At 37.0% G+C, this 17692-nt stretch overlaps 1 non-coding gene across 1 annotated transcript; it reads left to right on the forward strand.

The window, feature by feature from the left end:
- Positions 1 to 12093: 12093 nt before the first annotated feature.
- LOC128287651 (small nucleolar RNA R71) lies at positions 12094 to 12200 on the forward strand. The gene has a single exon (XR_008278350.1). It is a non-coding gene; the product is annotated as a small nucleolar RNA R71 (small nucleolar RNA).
- Positions 12201 to 17692: the final 5492 nt, after the last annotated feature.

Raw genomic sequence — 17692 nt, forward strand, 5'->3', positions numbered from 1 at the left:
CGAGGTGGTGGTGGCGATGAGATGTGAAGGTGCTGACAAATCTGATGAAGTGTAGCATCAATGTGATCAAAACGCTGAAAACACTGTTGCTCAAATCGAGTAAGGCGCTCAGAGATGTTAGAGTATGAAGCTGTCGTATGAACTGGACGATGGATGGGTGGTGGTTGATGGTGGGTCCTCATGACGTTGAGGGACATCATCAGTAATGTCCTCTGGGTCCTCCTTATCGGTGGACTAGATGAGGCGGTACTGAGGAGGGTAGGTGCCACGTCGTTTCTTGATCATCCTCATGTTTAGCATGCTCGAGATGCCCTATGGGGACATCTGGTCAATGAGAGTGAGGGAGGATGATTGTGCCGCTGTGTTGAGGAGCCTAAAGTGTCGTGCCAATCGAGTCACATAGGGCCCGATAGAGATGACCCCTCTCCTATGTCACTCTATCTGATGGCGGATGGTGAGGGCGATGAAGTAGGCAAGGTCGAAGACGTGCCCGTACGCTATGCTCCATAGGAAATGGGCGTCGTAAGTGTTGACGATGCCAGTGCTCTCTCGTCGTCCCGTCAGAGTATGGGCCAAGATGGAGTATAGGTATTGCAGGAATGGAGCAAGGGCTGATGCCTTAGAGCGGTTAGGATCATAGGAGGCCAAGGCAGGGACGAGGTCCTTTCAACACTTTGAGGGAGAGTAGTAGATGTGGTGGTGGAGGGTGTCGAGTTCATTGTTGTCCATGACCTCCTCCGTGTACAGCCCTAGTGCAATCCTGAACTTGGGTACGCTCAACTGGTGCACTAGACCATCAAGGTGGAATTGGACCATTCCAGAATCGTCAAAGTTTGTCATGACAACTTAGAGATGGAAGGTCGAGCATATCTATCGTGAGTTTGAGGTATGTCAGCTCAATATCTCAAAGAAGAGCCCCCATGGTTTAGTCATCAGGTGGACTTGGACCACGTCAGCCATCTGAATTTGTTCAAGTGTGGCCCAGACAATGCAGGGGCCCACACCTAGGGGTCGGGCTCGTAATATCTGAAATAGCTCCTCCTAGGGTCTCAAGGGGAACTCGAGGAAAGGGTGCCTAATCTCCACGGTAGGACCTGAGGATGACGCTGCTCCTTTCCTTTTCTTCGAGGTGGGGACAACGATTTTCTTACCACGTGAGGATGACATTGTATACTTGCATTGAAAAGTCGAAGTTCAACCAATACGCCCTAAAAATAGCATGGAAACACAAAACTAAATAGGAATATTTCATGAGACTCACGTACTAAATGAAGTAAATAAAACTAAAACAACTAAAGCAAATATATTAAGTTATTAAAATAGGACTATGAGAATAATGCTACGGGAATATCTAATGCATGAGTGTATGTGGGTAAGCATAAAATCCATAGAAACGAGAAAAATGGATGAATGAAGTATGAAAAATGACAATATTCTTTAATGACAAGCATGAGTATTATTATTCTACTATGAATATTCACTTAAGATAGTCAAATGGATCAGAGAAATCTTGAAATAGGTGAAATATTTAAAGAAAATAGAGTGAAAAAAGAAAACAAACGCAAGAGGGAGAGGCTTGGGTCGTCGGAAACAGTGTTGTAGGCGGCGCATGCGCGTGGCAGGTAGGGCGTGTGAAGTTGCAACGGCTAGGGTTAGGGATTTTTGGGGAGGGAGATGATGAATAGTAAGGGGTTTATATAGATTTTGGGGCACACGGCCATGGGGCACGCCTGGGTGCCCTAATTTTTGTCCCTGTGTTTCGTGATCTTTAAATTTAGGCACGTCTGACATTTGCCCCACACCCGTGTTCCTTGGGCGTGTGGGTGTACACAGTCGTGTCTTGCTTCATTCGCTTCTCCCATGCCTGTGTATGATAGCCTATGCCCGTGTTAGTTTGACAGTGTCAACCACGAGGGCTGGGCACGGGCGTGTCAAGTGCCCGTGCTAAATTGATAGGTTCACCCATGGTTTCAAAACATGGGCGTGTCGCACGTCCGTGTTGGTTTAGCAGTTTCGCCCACGGCCTTATCACACCGCCATGGCGACTTATCGCATCTTGTGTTGGGGAAAATTTTTTGTCCTGTTTTCACATGGCCGTATCGACGGCTGTGTCTCCTCTTGTGATGTGTGCACGGCCTAAGGCATGCCTGTATGCCTGGCCGTGTGGATGGGAAAACCCTTTGTTTCGAGACTCAGTTAGTAGGTTTGATGTGAAAAACTAGAATTTAAATAAATCATTATTGTTAGTGCTCAGGTTGCCTCCAGAGAAGCGCTTATTTATAGTCTAAGCTTGACTTACCTCTCTGGTGTGGGATCATGGTGGCTCGAGGAGTTTACACTCCTTACCCCTCCTATCAACTTTATCAATATAAGGTTTAAGACGAGTATTGTTTACCTTAAAAGTTTCGAATTTAGGGTGAATTACCTCGACTGTACCATATGGGAAAATACTGAGTACTGTGAGAGGAATTTCTTCATTAGGTTTAGAAGTGGTAATGTGAGGATCTGTTGCATCTAGTAGTACTTTGTCTCTAACCTTAAGTTGATTTGGTGGTGTATTGAGCTTGTCTTAGCTTGGTTTCAGTTTATCGGGTGTTCTCGATTTTTTTATCTGCCATTCATCTAGTTCCTCAATTTGTAGCCTTCGTTCTTCATAGATAGGTCATTTGCTGTTGCTTGAACATTACTCGTGTAGGTTCTTCAAACTTATTTCCTGCAAAGTAGGTTGCACCACATGGTCAGTTTTAGTAGAATGATTATACAACCACCTTCAATTTTTGATGTGTTACTCGAATTACGAGCTTGAAGGGTGATTGTTTCGTCCCCACACGAAGTGTGAGTTCACCTGTGCCAACATCAATTATTGTTCTAGCAGTTGCTAAAAAGGACCTCCCTAAAATTAAAGGAACGTTACTATCCTCTTCTATGTCTAGAACAATGAAATCAACTGGGAATATAAATTTGTCAATTTTTACGAGAACATGTTCAATAATCCCCCTAGGAAATCTGATTGTTTTATCGGCTAATTGAATACTCATCCTAGTTTGTTTGGGTTTCCCAAGACCTAGTTGCTTAAACATTTTTAAGGCATGACATTGATACTAACCCCTAAATCAGCCAAAGGATTATTTACATCTAGGCTACCAATTAAACAGGGAATCATAAAACTCCCTGGATCTTTTAATTTGTTGGCCAGCTTATTCTGTAGTATGGCTGAGCAAACCACATTTAGTTCCACATGGAACACCTCATCCAACTTCCGCTTATTTGTTAAAAGCTCCTTTAAGAATTTGACTGCGTTTGGCATCTACGAAAGATCTTCAATAAACGGTAAGTTAATATGTAACTTCTTTAATAATTTAAGGAATTTATCAAATTGTTCTTCTGTACGGTCTTTCCTTGTCGCGTTTGGGTATGGCACACTAGGTTTGTACTCTTTACTTACCAGTTTCTGGTCATTGTGGTCCACCTCACCCTTACCTTTACTTACCACAGTTTCTTGCCTCTGTTCTGGTTCAGGTGCAACTAACCCTTCCTCATCTTGAATGGTAATTGCATTGATTTGCTCCCTTGGGTTAGATTCAGTGTTACTTGGTAGGCTACCTTGTAGTCGTTCAGATATCAATTTAGCAAGCTGACCTATCTGAGTTTCGAGCCCTTGGATTGACGTTTGTTGATTTTTAAGTGCCGTCTCGATATTTTGAAAATGAGTTTCTGACACTGAGATGAATTTTGTTAGCATCTCCTCAAGGTTTGGCTTTTTCTCTTGTTGGTAGGGTGGTTGTTGGAAACCTGGAGATGGCAGTGGTCGTTGATTCCCTTGTCCTCCCCATGAGAAATTTGGGTGGTTCCTCCAACCTACATTGTAAGGATTACTATAAGGATTGTTTTAAGATTGAGGATTATTACCCATGTAATTTAACTGCTCGTTCTCCATGTTGTAGCCATAGGGTGTGACAGCCCAAAATTGACCCTAGTCGGGGTGTGGTTTCGGGACCACAAAACCGAGGCATAAAAATAATTTATAATTTATTTTGATGCCTATAATATGTGTTAATTCATGTGTGACATTTTTGATGTTTCGATTTAAAGTTATAAATGTGAATTTCACTAGAAAGGACCTAGTAGTAAACTTTGAAAGTATGATGGGGAAATGTGTGATGACTAGTTGATAATGCATGCAAAAATAAGGATTTGCATGTCAAATTCCCCTAACATGAAGTGGCGGCCATGACAAGAGGGTATGGGCTAAACATGTCATGAAACATGTTTTGTTGGTGCATTAGGGTGAAATAATAAACAAAGGTGTATGGGTGATAAAAGAATGAAAAAAAATGTGTGTGAGTTGGTATTCCCCCCTTGCCGTGAGTTGAGAAAGAAGGAAGAAAAAAAAATTGTTGTGTTCATCCTTTCTCATCTTTTGGCCGAAAATCATAAGGAGGAAGAAAGGGATTTTTGCTCCATTTTGGTTTAAGAAGAGAACTAGAAGGAGATTTGGCCATACTTGTACCAAGATTAAGGTATGTATGAGGTTGTGTCATGAGTTTCATGCATGTTTTAGTTGCTAACTTGATGTTCATGTTAGCCCATGGTTCAAATCCTTGTTGTGCCATGGAAATGGTATTTGGCCAAGGTTGATATTGTGTTAAAGCCATTGCATGCTAAATGTGAAGCTTGTTGATGATGCATGTAATGAAGGATTGACTACTCTTGAAATTTCTTTTTAGTATTCTTGAGTAGGACATTGAATTCTTTGTTTAACCATGACCAAAGTTAAAAGGGTATGGTTGTGATGTATTCGGCCATGGTGCATTCATGAGCATGATTTATGCTTGTTACTTGATTGGTAAAAATTTGTGTTTGGATGGGTATGAACCCCTTGAGATTCGGCCTTGCACCTATATGTGTGTATATGTTTGCACATGATGTTTTGATTATGAAGTAAGTGATAAATATGTTTGTTTAAAGAAGAAAATGTTGAAGAATGGTTGTGAAATTGCAAGTACATTCGGCCTAGTACACATATGATGTGAAAATCTTGGAATTTATTGTTGATTTGGTGCAAGAATGACTAAGTATAATCGGCCATATGAGTGCTTGATGCTATATTATAAGTATTGAGCTACAATATGTAAAGCATTAGCTAGTAAAATGTGTGCCATTCATGTGTGGTGTTAAACATGTAATTGGCCTCAACATCAACATGCATAATCGGCCATGAATGAGTGCCTAAGAGGTTGTGTTGTTCGCCATGAGTAAGCATGTTGAAGGCTTTGTGTGTTGAGTCGATTCATGAATTCGTACTTATGTGACTTTAATGTCTAGTGAATATATGTGGGCTAAGTGCCTTGAGTTCTTCTTTTCGATACTCAAATGATTGAATCAAATTATTTGTTAAATTAAGCTCAAGAGCAAAGGGGACCAAATCCGATAAAGGGAAGGAAAAAGTAGTCGAATAGCCATCGAATCGTTCGACAACATCCGAGGTAAGTTTTCGAGTATCGAAACTTAGATTTTGATTCGATTGAATGAAGTAATAAGCAATCGAAATTGTGCCCTTGTATATGGCCATTGAGTAGAAATGATATTTTGATTAAGTAAAATGTGCATAAAAGTTTGTTATGAAATTGAAACAAAGATGTGAATGAATGTGCGATTGTGATATCCGGCTAAGCCGAAGGCATGTAACACCCGTGCACCGAAGTCCGCATCGAGTCGAACACAAGGTGCGTCTGACTTAACTTTAAATATTTTCACATCCATTTAAGAATTTTCAGACAGCCGCTAACTGTGTCACTGTCACCTTAAAATCATATCTTGAGTTACACAACTCGAAAATCAGTTTCGTGATTTTTCCCTGAAACTAGACTCATATATGAATCTACAAATTTTTTTCTAGAATTTTTGGTCGGGCAAATTAGTACAGTTTATTAGTTAAAATCTCCCATGTTACAGGGATCGACTACACTGACCTTTGTGCATTTCGACTAGGATATCTCCCTGTACAGGGCTTAAATACTGATTCCGTTTGTTTCTACAGAAACTAGACTCGAAAAGAAATCTGTACATATATGGCATGACTTCTAATTATCTCTGGTCAATTTATAATGAATTTCCAAATTTGGAACAGGGACTCCAGAAAATGTTCTGGCCCTGTCTCATGAAAACTTAAACATCTCTTAACATACTGTTCATATGATCATTTCGTTAATTTCCTATGAAAATAGACTCGTCAAGGTTCGTTTACATAATTTATTCACTATTTAATTCCATTCCTACTATTTTTAGTGATTTTTTACATCCATGTCACTGCAGCTGTCAGCATCTGTCTTAAGGGTAAACTTTACCTATTCCATGATCCTCCATGGATCAACTAAGGTTTATCATACATATACCAAAAGTGATCATGCATAACCATTCCCATGGCTAACCGTTACCAACATTTCCATGCCTCTCGACGGGCAACTTACAAAATGATTATAATGCTATGATCAAAGTATACTTAAGCCATTTTCACATGGCTATCCAAATTTACACAAACCGAAAGGTACATGACCTACAACAAAAGGGTAGTCCTATACATTAACCAAAATATCCTCTCACTACTAGTCTATTCTATACATGCCATAAGATATTCCAAAACGTAGCAGTACCAAACAGTGGATGGTGATAGTGTGACTAGTTGCTGACGATCCCCGAGCCTGTAGCTTCTCAATAAGACCTATAAGACAGAGGAAACAGAATAAACGGAGTAAGCATTACAATGCTTAGTAAGTTTTAAGCAGTGTCAACAGATAACAATCAAATTATAACATAGTTGTTCGTAATTTCATTTCACTCTTCCTTCGGGGATACCATCCCTTTACCAAATATGCACATCTCATCATATACAATAGGCAGATAAACTCTCACATAAAGTGAGCTCATGTGACATAGATATATCGTATGATTTCACATAACCTCTCACACTAATCCGATGTCACATAATCATAGGAATAGTCCCATAGATTGCTCTCGTATGCATCATATATAAACTTGGAGTACATACCTGTTTAACCTTTCGCATTGAATATATTTATAAGCAATTCTTATTACAAAGTCTTACCTGGACATAATCTCCACACGTAGTCATCGGGTCTTACCCGGACATAATCTCCACACGTAGTCATCGGGTCTTACCCGGACATAATCTCCACACGTAGTCATCGGGTCTCACCCGGAATATATTTCCAAGTTTCATGTACATTTAATCGCTTGTTACAACATTCACATTAGCCATTCGGCTTTACCACATATTCATATCTCATACATATTTCACATTCGCCATTCGGCTTTACGACATATACACATCTCATATATATTTCACATTAGCCATTCGGCTTTACCACATATACATATCACACATGTATTTCACATTAGCCATTCGGCTTTACCACATATACATATCACACATGTATTTCACCATTCGGCTTTACCACATATACATATCACACATGTATTTCACATTAGCCATTCGGCTTTACCACACATACATATCACACATGTATTTCACATTAGCCATTCGGCTTTACCACATATACATATCTCATATATATTTCACATTAGCCACATGTATTTCACATTAGCCATTCGGTTTTACCACACATACATATCACACATGTATTTCACATTAGCCGTTCGACTTTATGACATATAAACACTTTCACATTCATCACATCGGCCATTAGGCCTTATCACATATATACACTACGAGCTGTTTTTCCTGAGCAATTGTCACTAAATTATTTATAACCGGAGCTACAAGGCTCTGAATCACTTCCCGTAAATTTTCCCTGAACATAGACTAGTATATCTTCCATCCATAAATTTTTCAGAATTTTAGGTTTGGCCAATCAGTACCAGATTTTTCTTAAAGTTTCCCCTGTTTCACTGTTTGACTAACCTGACCAGTCTTCACTATGAATCGAAATTCTCATTGTGCAGAATTCAAAGTATGTTCCATTTGATTTCATTTGAAACTAGACTCATTAAGGAGTCTAAGCATATAAATTTTATCTTGTAACCATTTTTGTACAAATTATAGTGATTTTCTTAAAACAGAACAGGGGATTTCGGAGTCATTCTGACCCTGTCCCACACAACTTTAAATATCTCTTTATAGGAAATTTCTTTGCTTCCACGGTCTCTTTTATAGGAAACTAGACCAACTAAGCTTTGATTACATATTTTATTCAGCCTATAATTCCACACCAACAATTTATAGTGATTTTCTAAAATCACATTACTGCTGCTGTCCAAGCAAGTTATTACAATTTGCTCTTAAATTTCCAAGTCCAAACACATATGAACTTACCATTTGGGTTTAAGACATATCATGGCCACATCATATCTTATTAAATCAACTCATTATGTCCTATTATGGTTGAATTTACTCAACGTTTAATCGCTTAAAACTTACCTCGGAAGTGGTCGACGACTAGATATCCACGGCTATTCGTTTACCTTCTCTTCTCTCCTATTCGACTTTGATCCTCTTTGCTCTTAAGCTTAAGTAAAACAATAGATTTGCTTAAGTACTTAACTAATATTATTCACTTAACAATCACATTTGGAAATCACTTATCATTTAATCTATATCTAAAACAATAGATTTCAATATGTATCATATTTAATAAAACATGCCATGACTCAATTTCATGCTTCTTATACATGAATTTAATCATATTGTCGAATGTCCTCGTGTGTACATGGTACATACATAAGGCACATATATATATATGTTCGTACCTATATATGACTATCATCATTTAACCATTTACTCCTAATTATGCACAACCGCATACACACATGCATACATGTATAATACATGCCTTAATATTATATACTTTTATTTTCAAATTTCAGCATAGTTCCAAAACATATAACTAATTCCGACTGTCATCTTATCAAAATTTACCACAATACCAATTTCCATTTATCTTCAATGCTGTACACACGAATACTTACACTCTCATATGCATACAATCCATTTAAGATCATTATATGCCCCATTAAGCCCTAACCATTCAAGCTTAAACTTTCCTACACTCTTATCCAATGTCATACGTAATGCCGAATGTCCAATTTAACCGAACTTCAAAATTTAACCTTCATCACTTTAATTGACCATTACCTACTCTTCACAACTTTAAATACTGAAGTAATTAACACCCATACTTTTATACCGAATTAACTAACACTTATAGTCCTTAGCCAAATGTTATTAAACTTTTGTCATCATAGTATTTCTACTTATCACTTTACACAATATTATCAAGATGAGCTAATTACACTTATATAAATACTATCAAAGCGAAACCTATGCATAACCCTACTCACATTATTCAATTTATACCCTTAAAATTCATATACAATGCCAAACCTCTAATTCATTCACTTCTATAACCCAAACGGCAATAGCTTACATTTTGACATTTAAATACCAAGCATTTGTTCAAGTAAATATGATTACTAACAACTAAGTATTAACTAACTCAAACTTCATTAAAACATGAGAACAACAATCTATCCTCTTCAATTTCTCCCATAGTCGAATGCTCAAATCCTTTCCAAAAATCAAAATTTTAATATGGGTTGAATAAAGAGCTTGGTAGCTAACTTAAAATTAACAAGAATTTTAAGGATTGATTAGAAGTCTTACCTTGATTCAAGCCTAAAGTGACCGAATGGAGCTTCCCCCCCCCTTTCCTCTCTTACAATTCGGTCATGAATAACAAGGATGAAGCTTTTTTTTTTTTTTCTTCACCCAACTTCTCACTTATTTCTTCATTCAATAATATTATAAAAATTATAAAGCCATTTAGTTGCCTTAAAACTAGTAAATAATACATATATATTGTCATAACCATCAACATGGCCGGCCACTATCATGAAAATGGGGACTTTGACATGCAAGTCCCCATATTTAATCCATGCAACAATTTGGCCATTTTAAAAATTAACCAACACATTTTCAATGTTTCTCACATAAGCCCTTTTTGATTAAATTCGCATTCAATTGACAAAATCAAAGCATCAAAATTTCACACACAAATTGTAACATAATATAGACATGAAATTTAACAATCAATTTCTTGTGTGACTCGATTTTGGGGTCTCGAAACCACTTCCCGACTAGAGTCAAATTAGGGATGTCACAAGGCAATTGTGCGACCAGATATCCGGCTAAGTTCAAGGCAATTGTGCGAGCTATGATATCCGGCTAAGCCCAAGGCAATTGTGCGAGTTGTGATATCCGGGTTAAGTCCCGAAGGCGTTTAAAGGGTTACCATAACCGGGCTATGTCCCGAAGGTGTTTTGAACGAGTAGCTATATCCGGATAAACTCCGAAGGTATGTGATTTGAAATTTATAAGCTGCTGGAAAATTTTCAGTTAATGCACTTGTGAAATTCCCAACAACAAGGTATGTTTTGTGTGTGCTTTGCACACTATGAGTAAGTGCGTATGAATATTCGCTCTAATGATAAATGAGCTATCGGCATTAACTAGGCCGTTATTTGTGTATGAATATAAGAGTTGGGATTGTGAAGTAAGCATGTCTTTGAGAAATTGTGCATATGAATTATTGTTTAGCTACTTGAATGCTATGCTTTGGTTGTGTGTATATTATGGCTCAAACTTACTAAGCATAAATTGCTTACTCCGTTTCTTTGTTTCTCTGTTTATAGATTTTGCTCGTTAGCGATCGGATTCGGGATCATAGAAGTTGAAGTCAACCACACTATCAAAGCCCTTTTTGGTACTCCTTTAGTTGAGTTTTGGATATGGCATGTATAGGACTACCCTCGGTTGTTTTTAAGTACTTGTGATGTATATGTGTACGGCCATGCGAAAATGGTTTGTAATAGTGGAGTATGGAATTAGACCATTTGTGGTTTGTAATTATATTTGGTTTCATGATGTGATTATGGTTTGGAATGAGAGAGTTGGTCACATGATCAGCCATTGGAATGGCTAAATATGATCATATGTGGACCTAAGTATGACTAGACTATAGTTGGTTCATGGGAACTACAATATAGGTAAAGCCTACCTTAAAAACAGATGCTGCCAGCTGCAGTAACGTGGATGTGGAAAATCACCAAAATTTGTAGGAACGGTTTTAAATAGTGAATAAATTATGTGATCGAACCTTGACGAGTCTATTTTCATATGAAAGTAACGAAACGATCATATGAACAGTATACCGAGAGATATTAAAGTTCTCGTGAGACAGGACTAGAACGGTTTCTGGGTCCCCTGTCGCGACTTTAAAAATTTACCATAAATTATCCAGAATGAATTAGAAGTCATTCCTTATATGTGAAGATTCCTTTTTGAGTCTAGTTTCATTAGAAACAAACAGCATCAGTATTTAAACCCTGTACAGAGAGATATTCAAGTTGTAACGCGCGAAGTTCAGTGTAGTCGACCCCTGTAACATGGGTGACTTTAACTAATAAACTGTACCAATTGGCCCGACCAAAAATTCTAGAAATAAATCCATGGATGGATATATGAGTCTAAATACAGGTAAAATTTACGGAATCAGTTTCCGAGTTGTGAAACTCGAGATATGCTTTTTAAGGCGACAGCGATGCAGTTTTCCAGCTTGCCTGGGAATGTCAAATTGGTCGGTGCCATAAGTGGTTTTGGCTTGTTAACCCCTTGTGTCCGACACCGGCAACGGTCTCGGGTTTGGGGTGTTACATAGGGTGGGTAATCTGAATTGCTTGATCCACCTCCACTTGCTTCGCACTGCATTATTGGGTGAACCTGTGAAGAACCAAGAAAACCGTCAATTTTTTTATTCAAAAGTTCTACCTGATTGGAGAGCATGGTGATTGAATCGACGTTAAAAATGCCAGCTACTTTCGTTAGCTTTGTCCTCATGACTTGCCACTGATAATTATTCAGTGACATCTCTTCTATAAATTCATAAGCGTCCTCAGGTGTCTTATTATTGATAGTTCCTCCAGCAGCTTGCATCGATCATTTGTCGAGTTAAAGGATTCAAGCCATTGTGGAATGTTTGAACCTGTAGCCAGAGTGGTAACCCATGGTGAGGGAACCTTCTCAACAAATCCTTGTATCTCTCCCATGCATCGTAGAGTGTTTCTAAATCCATCTGCACAAAAGAGGAGATATCATTACGTAATTTGGTTGTTTTAGCTGGCGAAAAATATTTTAATAAAAACTTTTCAGTCCTTTGTCCCCAAGTAGTGATTGACCCTCGTGGTAACGACTTCAACCATTGTTTAGCCTTATTCCTCAATGGAAAAGGGAATAACCGAAGGTGAATGGAGTCATCAGAAACGCCATTAATTTTAAATGTATCACATAGTTCCAAAAATTTTGCCAAGTGAGCGTTGGGATCTTCATCCTGTAAACCATCAAAATGAACAAATTGCTGTATCATTTGAATTGTGTTAGGTTTCAGTTCAAAAGTATTTGCAGCAACAGCAGGCCTAACTATGCTCGATTCAGTTCCCGTTAAAGAAGGTTTAGCATAATCATACATAGTACCCGGAGCAGGATTCTGATTAGCAGCAATCGCAAGAGGTAGCAGATTTTCTTGGTTTTCAGCCATCTCCTCGGTTGTGGTTGAAAATTCATCCTCTTGCTCTTCCTCTGTGTATCTTAAGCTTCGCCTTATTTCTCTTCGGTTTCTGCGAACTGTGCGATCGATCTCACTATCAAATAGTAATGGTCCTGACAGGTTTCTTCTGGTCATAAACTAGAAAGGCTTGTCAGAAGCAAATAAATGAAGAATTAGAAAAAAAATAAAATTTTAAATTGCAATAAAAGTAAAATGGCTAAAGTAATAAAAATGGAGTGTTCCTAATATCCTAGTTCCCTGGCAACGGCGCCAAAAACTTGATAAAATGGCTAAAGTAATAAAAATTGAGTGTTCCTAATATCCTAGTTCCCTGGCAACGGCGCCAAAAACTTGATACGTGATATTCGCGAAAGGTTTTAAAAATTTATAATTAAGCGTTCTTGAAACTAACTATTATCACGATGAAGGCAAGTGTACCTATCGAACAGTAGTATAGCTTTAGCAAGACCAGATTGTCGAACCCAAAGGAACCAATAGTACTGGTAATTACTTTCTTTTTATTATCTAGCCTAAAAATTAAGGGATTTGTTTATCTAAATTAATTAACTAAACTAAAAGTGCACAGAGAGAAATTGGGGAAAAGCTTTTGGGAAAATTCGATTGATTAAGACAATACCCAAGGAAAAATCCACCTAGACTTCACTCGTTATTTGACTCTGAATCATACGATTTATTCATTTGACTTGATCCGTAGAAATCCCTAAGTTATATAATTATCTCTCTCGAGACTAATAACGTCTAACCCTAGGTTAATTAATTGAAATCTCCTTCTAATTAACACCTAGTGTTGCATTAACTCGATCTATGGATCCCCTTATTAGGTTTCACCCTGATCCGGTAAAATCTTATCATCCTATCTCTAGGCGTACAATCAACTCCACTTAATTATGAAAAATTTATTCTTAGACAGGGTCTATTCCTCCTCTAAATAAGAGCATTAACTTGAATCAATATCCTGAAATATTAAAACAAGAATTAAGAACACATAATTAAGAACAAGTCAAATATTTATCATACAATTTAAATAATAATAACAAGATCCGTCTTAGGTTTCATTCCCCTTAGGTATTTAGGGGGTTTAGTTCATAATTATAGAAGAAAACATCTCAGGAGAATAATGAATACAAAACATAAAGAAAACCCAAAACCCTTGAATGGAAATTAAAGGGAGATATTCAGTCTTGATGATGAATCCGGCTTCTGAGATGGAACAATCGGCTTCCCTTGAGTAATTCCTTGCCTCCTACTCTGCGTCTCCCTTCCTAAGTGCCTTCTCAGGTGTTTAAATTGGCTTTAGAATGCCTAAGAGCTCTCAAAATTGGCCTTTTTTGATTAGGATTATACTCGGGATCGGTAGGGACACTCCCGTGTGGCACGCTCGTGTGCGATTACTCCAGCCCGTGGTCAAGACTGTTGAATAGGCACGGGTATGTAGTCTACCCGTGTAAGTCATGCTTCGATCCTACCAAAGGGACACGACCGTGTGACACGCCAGTGTGAGGAAGTCCAAGCCATGTCAATTTCCCATGTGGGTTAATTTTCTCTGTTTTCAACCCGTTTCTCGCTCTTTTTACTCTCCTATGCTCACCTAAGTATAAAACTTGAAATTAAAGAATTAAGAGCATCGAATTCACCAAATCAAAGGAGAAACCATCCATAAATGTGCTAAGTATGGGAAAAAAACATGTATAAATTATGGTTTATCAGCAATATCGAACATAATCCAAATAGACCAACCATACCTTCATCTCTTAGTATGTTTAGCAAAAGCTCTCATACGATAAGAATTCTTTCTGAAACTAAACAGTCATATATTCTTCTGAGAATACATGTACACATAGAATGCCCCGAAGGAATCATAGTAACTGCCCGACTATAACCATTGCACTCAGCCATCAATACAATTTAATCATTATTTTAACTGATCAAAACTTTTTTGGCACTTTCCTGAACACTCAACCTTAATATTATAGAGAAACCTTTCACGAATCGTCTATAGTAGCCAGCAAGTTCTAGAAAACTTCAGACTTCAGAAACATTTCTTGAAAGTTTCCAATCAAGTATAACTGAAATTTTACTCGAATCAACCCGAATACCCAATGCTGATACAACATGTCCCAGAAAACTGACTTTACGTAACTAAAACTCACATTTCCTGAACTTTGCATACAACTGTTTACCTTGCAAAGTCTATAGCACAAGTCTTAGATGTTCGGCATGCTCAGTTTTATCACGGAAATAAATCAAAATGTCATCAATGAACTCAACCACAAATAGATCCATATACTGTCTCGTTCGAAAAGTAGTCTTCGGCACATCGAAGTCTTTAAGTTACAACTGATAGTAACCTGATCTCAAATCTATCTTTGAAAACACTGTAGCCTCTTTCAATTGGTCGAATAGGTTTTCAATCCGTGGCAACAGATATTTATTCTTTATAATCACCTAGTTGAGCTGTATATAATCGATACACATTTTCATAATTCCAGCTTTCTTTTTCACAATAAAACTGGTGCACCCCATGGAGAGAAACTCCGTCGTGTGAAACCTCTATCTATCAACTCTTGAAACTAATTTTTCAGTTCTTTTAATTCAATAGGTGCCATTCCGTACAGAGCTATCAATATTAGAGTTGTCTTCGGCATTGTCTCAATACCAAACTCTACTTCTTAGATAGGTGGTAAACTTGACAATTCTTCAGGAAACACATCCGGACACTCGCATACAACCGGTACTGATTTAATCTTTCTTTCGGTCACTTTAATATCAAACACAAACACAAAGTAAGCTTCACAAATCTTTCTCACAAATTTCTAAGGTAAACCATTCAGATCATTAAACTCAATCCAATTAATCTCATCATTTTGACATCTCAAATCAATAGTCTTTCATTTGCGACTTACAACATCATTATGCAAAGTTAACCAATTCATAATCTGAACTCATCGAATGATAACATCATCAAATCAACCAGAAGACATGAATCTCGAACCATCAACAGACAATTCTTACACATTTTATCAACCAAAATAGACCGGCCTAATGGGTTCGATATTCTAATCACAAACTCAGCAGACTCTACAGGCAAAGTCTTACTAGATATTAAGGTCTTACATACATAAGAATGAGTCAAATCAGAATTAATCAATGTAATTACACAAGTATCATAGAGAGTGAATATACCAGTAATAACATCTGGGTTTGAAACCTCCTCATAAACGCATAAGCTCTGGCAGGTGCACAAGCGTCAGATTGAATTGCTGTGTCTTTAGTTCCTCTCTGACTGCTACTCACATTTCCCACATTTTTAGGAGATCTACTCTTGGATGAAGTGTTACTCGATCTCAGATTTTGAAAAATCTCTTGCTCAATTGACTCGGGATAATCTCGGATAAAGTGATCTAAGGATCTGTATTTGAAACAAGTTTGATTATTCAATCTAAAAATACCCGAATGTCTTTTACTACAACGTTTGTACTCAGGTCGATCAGATCTAACATTTTCAACACTAGCGATGGAAGTAGTTGGAGCTTTGAAGCTTAAATGTGATCTAGCACTATCTCTACTCAAGTGTCCCACATTAGCCTTTGAATGACTACAATCATCTTGGAATTTCTTTGATGCAGACTGAAATGATTTACCCGATGATATCTCACATAAATCTATGGCTTCAAAATAAGTGTTTCTTTTCTTTTCTTTTTGTATAACTTGGGAAGTTATAGGAACTTGAGTGGGTGGAGTTTGTTGAGCAGCTGGATTCATTTGAACGAACTCCGTGAACCACTCATTCATTAATTGGAAGAAGGCTTGCTTAGCCTCTCCCTCTATATTACTCAAAATCGGCCTTGAATCAGCTGATGTTGCCTCTTGAGCAAGAGCGGGTACATTATCTTATACGTCATCTATTACTACTCCATCAGAATCAATTTACTATATGAAAACACATTTTCAAATGTCAGGAGTCATCACACTATCACAGTATAAAATATGGCATGTATAGCTAAACTCACACACACTAAGTTAGTCTTAGAATTGACTAAACTATGTCTCTGATACCAGTCAAATGAAACACCCCTAACCCGTATCTGTCGTACGAATGGGGTTACGAGGCATTACCGATCAGAATACAATTCAGAATAGACTTTCATTACAAAGTTAATCATCTAATAAATTTTTTTAAACCAAACTAACATGTTTCGATTATACCATTTATCTAGTTATTTGAATTTCTGTTAACTTAATACAACAAAAAATCATAGAAATCAAATGCTTAACTTATAACCCAATATACTTTATTTCATATTCAAATCATATATGCAAACTTATCATTTAAAGCATTGAATGACTTATATATGAAATAATCTATCAACTTACAATTTATATACACCTACTTTAATTAGTAAAACATACATCATTTTGTCTATTTCATAAGTTCATTACTAAACATTCCACATATATATGTCTAAGCATATTCAGTATATATATTAATATAACCAAACCAATAAGTTACTCACACACCAATTAAACATGATCATATCATTTTCACCAAACCGAACATATATGCATCATATAAAACTCATAATACCTTTTGTTTACCAATACAAAATTCACTATTCATTTGGTTATTTATTTCATTTCATTCACCAAATATAAGAATGCTTGACAATCATGCTATGTTCAAAGTTACATTTTCTTCATTTTACTCTATCATTTCATATACATATATCTTATCATATACACATATATATCTTATCAATCCATCTCAATAAATAAGTCATAAAAACATATCAAACTATTTAATAACATAATCAAATTTACATTATAACTAACATAACTTTTTGTCGATTTATGAAACAAACATATCAAATACATATATTCTTTATATTGAGCTCATTAACCTAATCTATTTATAATGCAAATCATATCTTCTCATTGCATCAATATAAAACTACAATCGAAATATCTTTGTCTCTATATAATCATCATTCAACTTACTACCAAAACACATGACCAATCACCTCAATATATATACT

This window comes from Gossypium arboreum, chromosome 13 (genome assembly GCF_025698485.1).
Source record: "Gossypium arboreum isolate Shixiya-1 chromosome 13, ASM2569848v2, whole genome shotgun sequence".
NCBI classification, from domain to species: domain Eukaryota; kingdom Viridiplantae; phylum Streptophyta; class Magnoliopsida; order Malvales; family Malvaceae; genus Gossypium; species Gossypium arboreum.